Source organism: Ambystoma mexicanum, unplaced genomic scaffold (assembly GCF_040938575.1).
Source record: "Ambystoma mexicanum isolate Mex_15411 unplaced genomic scaffold, UKY_AmexF1_1 Mex_scaf38, whole genome shotgun sequence".
Classification (NCBI taxonomy): domain Eukaryota; kingdom Metazoa; phylum Chordata; class Amphibia; order Caudata; family Ambystomatidae; genus Ambystoma; species Ambystoma mexicanum.
Genome location: NW_027182453.1, coordinates 1,739,766 through 1,749,773, shown reverse-complemented (window position 1 = coordinate 1,749,773; position 10,008 = coordinate 1,739,766). Strand labels below are relative to the sequence as shown.

Genomic DNA, 10,008 nt, shown 5'->3' with positions numbered 1-10,008 from the left:
GAGGATGTTCACCCCACGGAAACCAAAGAACCAGTCAGGACAGAAGGATACGAATGTCTGAATACACAAGCTCACCAAGACGGATCCACTAGGACAACACATCAACACAACCCCGACCCTGAACCATTCAAAGCCTCAACCGACCAAGGTCACACTAGATCACCTGAGAATAGATATCACCCACCCGGTCCCACACCTGAAGATCAGGTTCAGACGCACCCACCAATCCAAACTACACTCAATAGGATACAGTTGGATCAGCGCAACTCCACCATAGCGAGTCGGCCCACGAGGAACCAGCAACATCCCAACCAACAGGTATACAACTCTAACGGAACCATAAGTACCTAAATCAGGATACTGATCCCACTAACCCAACCCTCAATCTTCTGCATACTTAAACCCACACAAAACAACACAACCATCTCTTTGCCAGCAATCCGCACGCACTTTACCACACAGCACCAACAACACATAAACTTCACCAACAGCATTCGCCCGATCCGATACTAGCACCAAAGCCCAGCACTCGGTGTATACCGAGCTGATGCTGCCAACAGACTATGCCTGAATGACTATGCCTGAATGATGAGAAAACAGAGCTTATCATCATGGGCACAACACACAGTCTAAGGAAACTCAGCCCGGCCTACAACTCTTTCAAGATAGATGGGAACAACATTAAAGTTGGACAGGAGGTTAAAACTTTGGGCTTCTACTTAGACTCTACCCTCTCCTTCAAAAGACAATTGAGTTCACTGGCATCCTCATCTGCATACACGTGCAAACTTATCCGCTCAGCTAAACCATTTCTGTCAGATACCAGCTGTCTTACAATCGCTAGAGCCCTTATACTATCCCGCCTTGACTACTGTAATGCCCTTTACCTGGGATCCTCCATGGCTACCACTAGCAAGATACAAACTCTCCAGAATAATGCCCTGAGAGCAGCTCTAGGTATCCCCAGAAGAGAGCATATATCAGGACTCAGTCAACAGAACAATTGGCTCTCCACCAGAGATAAAATTCTCCTAAAAACGGCTTCACTCACCTACAAATCCCTTAACAATGCCGCCCCGATCTACCTGATCAACAGGTTCCAGAGACAAATTTCCGCGAGACCCCTCAGAACGGCTTACAAAGACTGCCTCTCTATCCCAAATTATAAACTTGCCACCATAGGAGGTAACAGCTTCCCGGTAAAAGCAGCCAAACTTTGGAACTCTTTGCCCCCTAACTTTAGAGCAGACATGCCCTACCTGAACTTCCGCTCTAAGGTCATCTCATGGCTGAAAATGAAGGACCTCCCAGACAACTAAATGCCAAGGTTACTCCCCATGTGATCCGCACTTGTATGCTTGCCACTCCTATTGTGTATATATTGTATATATTGATTGTTTTCTCTGCTGTTCTGTACATTCTCCCTACGCCAATTTGTACTTTTTACACCTTGTAACCAAGTTTCGCATATTCTTGTACATGCTGCGCCCTGATACCCCTGGGTATAACAGCGCATTATAAATAATAAACTAAACTAAACTAAACTAAACTTATCCCACTCTCCTTCTCCCCTCTTCCTGACTAACCCTACCCACCCTTTCTGTTTACAGATCCGCCAGAGCGCCTGGGGACCAATTCCATTGGTGACGGTGCGCTATACAAGTACCGCTAACATAACATAACATCTCCCCAAGAGTGCTCTCACAACCCTGCTGTGCTCCTAGATCAAGGCAGAGCAAAGAGAGAGAAAAGAAACCCCAGCAAATTTGCAGACTTTGTCATGGAATGACCATCCATCGTTTTCTCATCAAAGGAGGTGTGTGGAGACGTCGCGAGATCTCAGGAGCGTGGTCTTGCGAGATCTTGGGGCCAACGAGATCGCGAGGACCCGCGCTCCGAGTAGAACATTGGCGGAGCACCAGGGAAGCGGTCCGCTCCAGCGCTGCTCCTGATAAGGAGACGTCTAAATAACAGATCACAAAGGCTATGGAGCCTGGCTTCCAGGAGCGTAAGTCCAATGCCATAGGAGGCCTCATGAGTGCCCTGGAAGCCTACAGCATGCTATCCATGTACACACCCTGCCGCCAGTGAAGTAACTGGGAGGCCCCTGACTGCAACTGTGAGTACTGCTCCTGCCCTATACATGGACAACAAATATCCACCTTTTGTATTCCTTCAATAAATACAGTTAGAACCTCTCCAGGCGTCCTGTTGTCCTTCAAGGCCACCACACATGTGCTATTGCTGTATAGCTCTCAACCGTTTGTGTCACAAAGGCGGGTGAAAACACACGGTTTTATTTTTGGCGGGTGAGAGGCCAATTGCAACGAATGGGCGTGCTGGAGGCTTGGCGGGTGAGTAGCTTGTGATTTGGGAGCTAGGTTCCTTTTCCCGAGCATACAACGCTCTCAGCGCTCAGCACGTTTATGACTGATCTTTGAGCATGCGCAGTTTGTTCCTTTTCCCGAGCATACTTTGGGGATTCTCTCAGCACTCAGCACCTGCTATTGCTATTGCTGGCTCAGCGCGCGGCACGTTTACTCCTCTGCGTGATCCTGATCATGCTCAATTTGTTCCGCGATGTACGCAGGCACGGCTCTGCGTGCGTTTACTGCGCATGCACAAAAGATCAGTATCTCGGCTCAACGCACGCTCTGAGGATCAGTATCTGACCAGTGCGCATGTCTGTTCTTCGGGTTTGCGGCTCGGCTTGGCCGATCTTTATCTCGGCCAATCAGCAGTCACTCCTCGAGGTCCCGAGCGGGGGGATGGGCTCCTTTTCGTCTTCCTGGGACATCAAACACTAGTTTCAAATGTGAAATATATCCAGCAGTCAAAGTGGGCGGGAACTAAAGGGTACGCCGTTACCTTTTTTAAAGGATACTTTGTTTATAAATGCATCCCTACTGGAGACTCGAACCTGGGCCTTCCCGGTATCAAGCCAGTGTTGCATTACACTGCTCTATCTCATCTCTCACGTGTTTAAAAGGGATAATTTATTTCGATAGACTGGGATGTAAACCCATTGCCAAACAGCTAAGAAGCCCAGTTTGACAGTGATCTGGATCTGCCTATGAATGATTGTGGGATCCTGTTTGCAGGCAATGGGAAGGGTGTGCGTGTGTGTGTGTTTTCTTAAGAGGTGTGACCGGTGAAGGGGATGCTGCATGAAGGTGCAGGCTGAATGGGATAATGACACACTAATGGTGGTCATTTAAATCCATTTTCTTTCATTTTCCTCACTTTTAATAGAACTGTTGTAAAACACAATGTTGCAGGGTTCAGTGGAGGACAGGAAGGACCCATGAGTATGGAGGAGTTGGCAGAAATGGGGGCAGGGTGAGGGAACATAGTTCCACACATATTTTTAAAACATGTTGACCACTGAATCCCTCACAATCTTTTAAGGAATAATTGGGGAATAATTTGCTGTAGGTCAGTGACCAGCGACTATTCACTCCTCTTGGTGAGAAAGCAATCATCTTTTTTGGCTGTGTTAAGTTGTCTCTACTTGTTCTTCATAAACCTCCAGTTAATCCTGTCTTCTGTGTATGTGTTGGAGGATGCATTACTTGTGGGGAGTGGAGATGTCTTGTGTTTGTAGTATTTAATTACTAACGTAAGAATGTCTTCCATTTCTAGATCTAAACACACTATTGTGTCATCCTACTCTGCACAACGTAAGAAGCACAGGCACTGAAAAGGTAAATAACTCCTGTAGTTTGTTTCTCTGCACAGGTTGTTCTATGCTTCTGTGATAGCCTGTCTCCCACCCTGCGTTCCTGGACCCTTCATGTGCCCTTCTCTCCTGTCTTGTCTCTATTTCTCTTTCCTGCCTCATCCTGGAAGTGGTGTCCAGGTCCAGGTTTAGGGTCCATATATGTGGCTCAGTGGACTAAGGCATTCTCTAGAAGGATCCATGTGTGTGTCCTCATAGTCACTGGTCCACTCAGCCCTTCATCCATCCAAGATTAACAGAACGAGTACCGCTGAGTTGTGTAACAATGAAAATCGGTTAGCATCTGTCTATAACACCAAAATGCACCAGTGGGGAGGGGCAGGGGGTTGCACTCTACAAATGCACCTATTATTTTATGTTAATACATTCCTATGCTTTCCTGTTAATTAGTAATTCGCTATTGAACCTGTATGGTGGATCACAGCACTTTGCTATAGATGTGGAGGAGTGGAGCTCTATAAGTGAATTAAATAGGCACATTGGTAGCTACAAGTAGTGTTGGTTGTTCTCCTGCCAGATCACCTGGGGAGCAACGGAACGCCGGATCTGCACTTGGACATCTATTTGGGTGTTGTTTCGTGTCTAGACATGAATGAGGGAGCATTCTGGAGTGGAATTGAGAGCATGAGGTAGAGTCGATGGAAAGGATGGTATGGAGTGCGGAAGTATGACCAACCCACACTCCCCTTGCCTGTACAGCTTGAGGTGATTGAAAAGGAAGCCGTTTTTCACACTTTCACACTTGTGAAGGGAGGTGTGTCAAGGACAGTGAAATGCAAACTTACACGCTATCATATTCAACAATGTCATAATGTTATCATATCCATGTCTGTTGTCCATAAACCCCACTTATGAACCACCAATTAAGTCTCCTGTATATTTTTGTAACCTCTTAGCCATGACTTTTGCTAAAACATTTACATCTATGTTTAACAAAGAAATAGGACGATAATTAGCACATTTTGAAGAATCTTTCCCCTGTTTTGGAATTAATGTAATAATCGCCTCCTGCATCGAGGTACATAACACCCCATCCGAGAGAAACCGATTAAATAAAACACACAACTTGGGCGCTAGAACTGAATCAAAGGACTTATAAAACTCCACGGGCGATCTGTCTGAACCCGGAGACCTACCCAAATTGAGTTGACAAATAGCATCCCCTACTTCCATTTCTGAAATCTGAGCATCAAGTGCCTCCCTACCTTCCTCAGACAAACAAGGAATGTCAATTTTAGCAAAAAACTCTGTCAATGTGTCTTCCTGAACCTGTGACGCATCCGAGTAAAGAGAAACATAGAAAAGTCTGAAGCATTCACAAATATCAACGCTTTTAATCTCCAACCTTCCCGTTTCATCCTCAATCTTTTGTATGAACGATTTCTCTGACAAACTCTTCAGCTTTCTAGCCAATAGTCGTCCTCCCCTATCCCCCTCCTCCCAAAACATCTGCCGCATAAAATATAACCCTTTCTCAGTTTGTTCATCCAAGGTTTTCTTTAATCTATCCCTAACGCACTCCATCTTTAACCTATCCGCACCTTTACCAGATAAGGCATACAACGGCTGCAATTTCTTTAGGTCAAGTTCCAGATCTTTAACTTTCATCTCACCCTCCCTCCTCGCTCTGGCTGTCCAGTTAATCAATTCTCCACGTATAGTTGCTTTAAAGGCATCCCACACCACCAAACAATCAGCATAGTCCACATTATCCTCAAAGAAATGGACAATGGAAGCATTGATTGCATCACATATTTTCTCCTCTTGTAATATAAACGTTTTAAGCCTCCATTTAATATTAGTAGGTCTGAACATACTCCGATTCATGATCAATTTCACCGATGAATGATCAGAGATGCACCGTTCCCCTATTACCACATCAGTTACCACATCAACCAATCTTTCCGAAATCAATAAGTAATCCAACCTAGAATGGGAGTTATGAACCGAAGATAAAAAGGAGAATCCTTTCTCGGCTGGGTGCAACAATCTCCAACTGTCTACCAAGGCAAAAGTATCAATAAATTCACGAAAAGCACGACTTAACCCATAACCTGTAAACCTGCACAAAGATAGCCTATCTAAAGTGGCTTCTAGAATACAATTAAAATCACCTCCAAGACCATTGTGTTCACCACTCATGTTTTTCAGAGAATCCTTCAGCTCCTCAAAAAAACTAATGCCATTAGAGCATGAACTATATATCGACCCCAACGTCAATACTTTCCCTTCATGTTTAACGTCTGATAATAAAAAACGACCATCCGCATCCATAATCACATTCTCAACATCCATACATAGGCCCGCATTACGAGTCGGGCGGTACGGGTCAACCTGTACCGCCCGATTACGAGTTCCCCTCGCGGGACCCGTTCTGCACGTCTGGTTTTACCAGACGTGCAGAGCGGGTCCCGCGGGGGAAAGAGGTAGCAAACAACGGGCCCTCTCGTAATGGCCCGTTGTTTGCTCCCTCTCCCATTCCCATTCAGCCCTATGGGGGCTGAAATGGGAATGGGGAAGGACCGTGTCCGGGTCCTTGGAGGGAGGAATTACAGGGCCTTCCGAACTCTGAATGGCCCGGTAAGTCCTCATTCTGAGGACCTGGACACAGACGCGATTTCGGCGGCAGCCATGCCGCCAATAGCGGCATGGCTACCGCCGAACTCGTAATGAGGCCCATAGTCTTTTCCCAATAAATAAACCCACTCCTCTCGAACTTCCTGAATAACAATTTAACAGAACCTTCATGGATGCCTCATAAAATGTATCTGGATTATCTGTCAAATGAGTTTCTTTCAAAAGAATTACATCTGCTTTCTCACGGCGTAATCTAGCCATTACATTTCAACCTTTCTTAGGGCAATTTAGCCCGTTTACATTCCACGTAATAAACTTCAAAGAACCAATCCATAAAAAATAATAAAAGAGTAAAATAAAATAAAGCCCATTGAATGCAATCCAATTAATGAATCATTGGAATTTAAATCTTGCATCCTCAAATTCCCAAATATCGTAAGAAAGGAGAATCTCACAATAACAATTCTGTAGGATACTGAGGTCACCCCCCACACATATAAAACACCACACACATATACACAACATTTTACAATTTCCAACCCCTTTTATTTTATTTCAGTTCCGGCTGGCTTTATTTGCAATTTCTTTTTGTAAAGGTCTTTCTCGTGTTTTACTCCAGGTTTGGTTCATTTGTTTGCCGTCCTTTGGCGGGCTTCTGCACAGAATCCCTCCTTAGGTGCCTGAATGTCTGAGAGGGACAGGATGTGAGGAAGGGGTTTGAGACTCCCTGCACAGGGTCTCCTTGGAGACCCATGTCGCACTCTGTATGATTGGCTTAGGTGACTGTACCACCAGGACAGCCACCCTGCTGTGTGATTGACAGCCAGGCTGTGTGAATGGGGGAAAACTGCATAAAAAGCAGGTCTCAGTGGCTTGAAAGGCAGAGTCACCACTGGATCGAGAGAACCGAAGAGAAGCTGAAAGAACAGAACCACTACCACGACTGAACCTCACGGTGAAGCCCTGCTGCGGGTCCGAATCTCCAAACTTCGACAACAGGGAAGATCTGCAAGGAATCTTCTCCCCTTGAGCTGGTGGGACCAACCAGTTCACCAAACTCCAAGCCAGGCCTCCCTCTTCTGGTCGAATTTGCTGTGCACAGCTACAGTGAACCGGATAGCCAGGGGGACCGGACCCTGCTTGGGTTTTGAGGAGCGCACCTTTTATTTGTCGCTTTGCTCCGCTGCTGGTTTCTTCCCTGGGCAGTGTAGGACCCTCCAGTCTTCCTCCTTCGTGTCAGTCTGGCAGTCGCTTCAGGAACCGTGAACCTGCAGGATCTGCCAGGAACGTCTACCTCAGCTACAGCATTCTTCTGCTCTAAAGGTACTGTGCTAGCCGGTTGTTCGTTGCGTCCAACCACGGTGAAAGTGTTTGAAATCTTTCACCAATCCGAGGGCTTGTCCTTCTCTACTCTTTAAAGTAACTTTTCTTCCAATCAACTTCATTTCAAACTCTTGGCAAAGACTTAACCGCAAACTACTCTGAACTGTGTGATCCTCTGCAAAGACTCTGGCCCATTGACTTTGGCTCAGGCCTCTTGTTTGTATTTCCTCACCGTAGTTGCCTTTTCTAGATTGCCCTGCTTACTTACTTGTTGGTGCTGCTTACCTTTTGTCTAACCTTCTCTTTCCCCCCCTTTTAAATTGCTGGAGTGCCATTTTGCTCTCACTTCATTTTGAGCTTAACTTGTCCAGAATCTATCGGGTGGTGTGTATTATATTAAGAGTGTGATTTCTCAACTGCTTTACTTTAGTGAATTGTTTTATAAATGTTGTGTAAATAAATGTATTTTCTTTTACTCAGAAACATTGAGTCAGTGTTTGTTTGAACCATAGTAATTGCTGTCCTTTTTGTAACTACTGGTACTGCTCACTTTACTCTTGAGATAAGTCTGGCTGCTCAGCCATCGCTACCACTTTACTGGGTAATACAGGCTTGTACCAAAGGTGGATTTGTAATGTCACTTGTAATCTTAATTGTGTGTGGTGTTTCCAAAGGGTACTGCATGTGATTCTGCCTAACACTGGTGTACAGCAGTGAGGATCAAGTATAGTGATTACACTTAGAGTGCTGCTATTACCTTGGATCAACTAACCACAACGCTAAACATCACTAAAAAGCAATTTTAATCATGTCTGATATGGAAAGCTACAGTCAGGAGACCCTCCTTAGTTACACTGTGGATTATTGAAAAATCTGTGTAGAGATAGGAATCTCTCTGCTAAAGGCAAAAAGTCAGAGTTAATTGAAAGGTTGTTAGAGAAACAAAGTCTGGAGAGTGGGTCTGAAATACCTAACCCAGTACCTTAAGAGGTTTAGGACCCTCAAAAAGCATGACAGTACCCCTTGGGATACCTGGGTATGTGAATGTTTGAAAAACATAGATGGTTGGGTTAAGGGTTACAGAGTAAACACCTATGAAGGTATGTATGAGAAATCTTATGCTGGAGTCAATGTATGATGCCTGCTCTCCTGAGCTCAGACTGCACTTGGCTGATTCTAAGGAGATAGATCCAAAAAAGTTAGCTAAGGCTGCTGACTTGTGGTTTGCCAACAGGGCCACTCACAAGGATTCTGGGGCAACTCAGAAAAAGGATGAGGGAAAGCAGCCAAAGAAAGATAGCAAGGAGAATTCTAATACCTCCAATCCAAAAGAGCGCCACAAACAGCAACATAAGGGTAAACAACAAGGGCAACTGAATCAGGCTAGTACACCATCTGGACCCAAACCAGATGGAGGTCAGAATAAACCCCCATTCATCAAAACATTTGGGAAATGTTATGTTTGTGGTTCAACAGACCATGTGAAAGGGGATCCCAGATGTAAGGATAAACCTTCAGGGTTCCACACTGTCTCCTTAGCCTTCTCCCCAGAGGAAGAAGTACCTATGGCAAGTGGAAACTTTCACCTACTGGCTGATGAACCCATGAGAGTCTCAGCTAGTGTTTCTTTAGTGTCCCTGGGTTTGTGGGAACAACAGAATTTAGATGTCTATAATTCCATCCCAGATAATACTAAAGAGTATTATAAAGATAGTGTTCTTGTGAATGGCCAGGAGACTCCTGCCATCAGAGACAGTGGAGCCAGCATAACTGTGGTTGATGAAACATTTTTCAAGGTGGAGGATGTTGCTAAGACACCCACATGCCTAACCAAGTTAGCTGGAGGCCCTGTGCAAATGCTTCCCCAGTTACCAGCTCTCATACAGTGTGATGATATGACTGTCAAAATACCTGTTAGTGTGCAGAGTGAAGTGCCTGGGAGAGTCCTGGTGGGTAGTGACCTGAAAACTCTTGGAGTTGTGTCAGTACCCCCAGGCCTCCCAATAAAAGGTAACATGAGCTCACTAGGCCTGCTAGGGAGAGGACCTTGAGAGGCTCTCGAGGGGAAGAGATAGAGGAAGCTATCACCCCCACTCCACAGGAGTTGCTCACTGCTATCTCTGGAAAGAAAGAGGAAAAGGGGAAACCAAAGACCTCCAAGAAGAAGACAGATGGCATCCCTGTGCTTCCAACAAGCACATCCCCAAGATTGTCCAAAGTCACACCTGTGACTCCTCCACCTGCTGAGGCAGAGTGTGAGGTACAACCCTGTGTGGTTGATCCAGTTTCTAAAGAGTCAGATCGGGAAGAAGACTTTGGCTTAGTTGGAGATTGTCACAACCCTTACCGCAAACCCACCACTGGCAAGT

General features: G+C 45.5%; 1 pseudogene; it reads left to right on the top strand.

Annotated features, from left to right (window-relative positions):
• The first annotated feature begins 2,728 nt into the window (after positions 1-2,728).
• Positions 2,729-10,008, top strand: part of LOC138559115 (zinc finger protein 585A-like) — a 540,244-nt pseudogene continuing 532,964 nt past the window's right edge.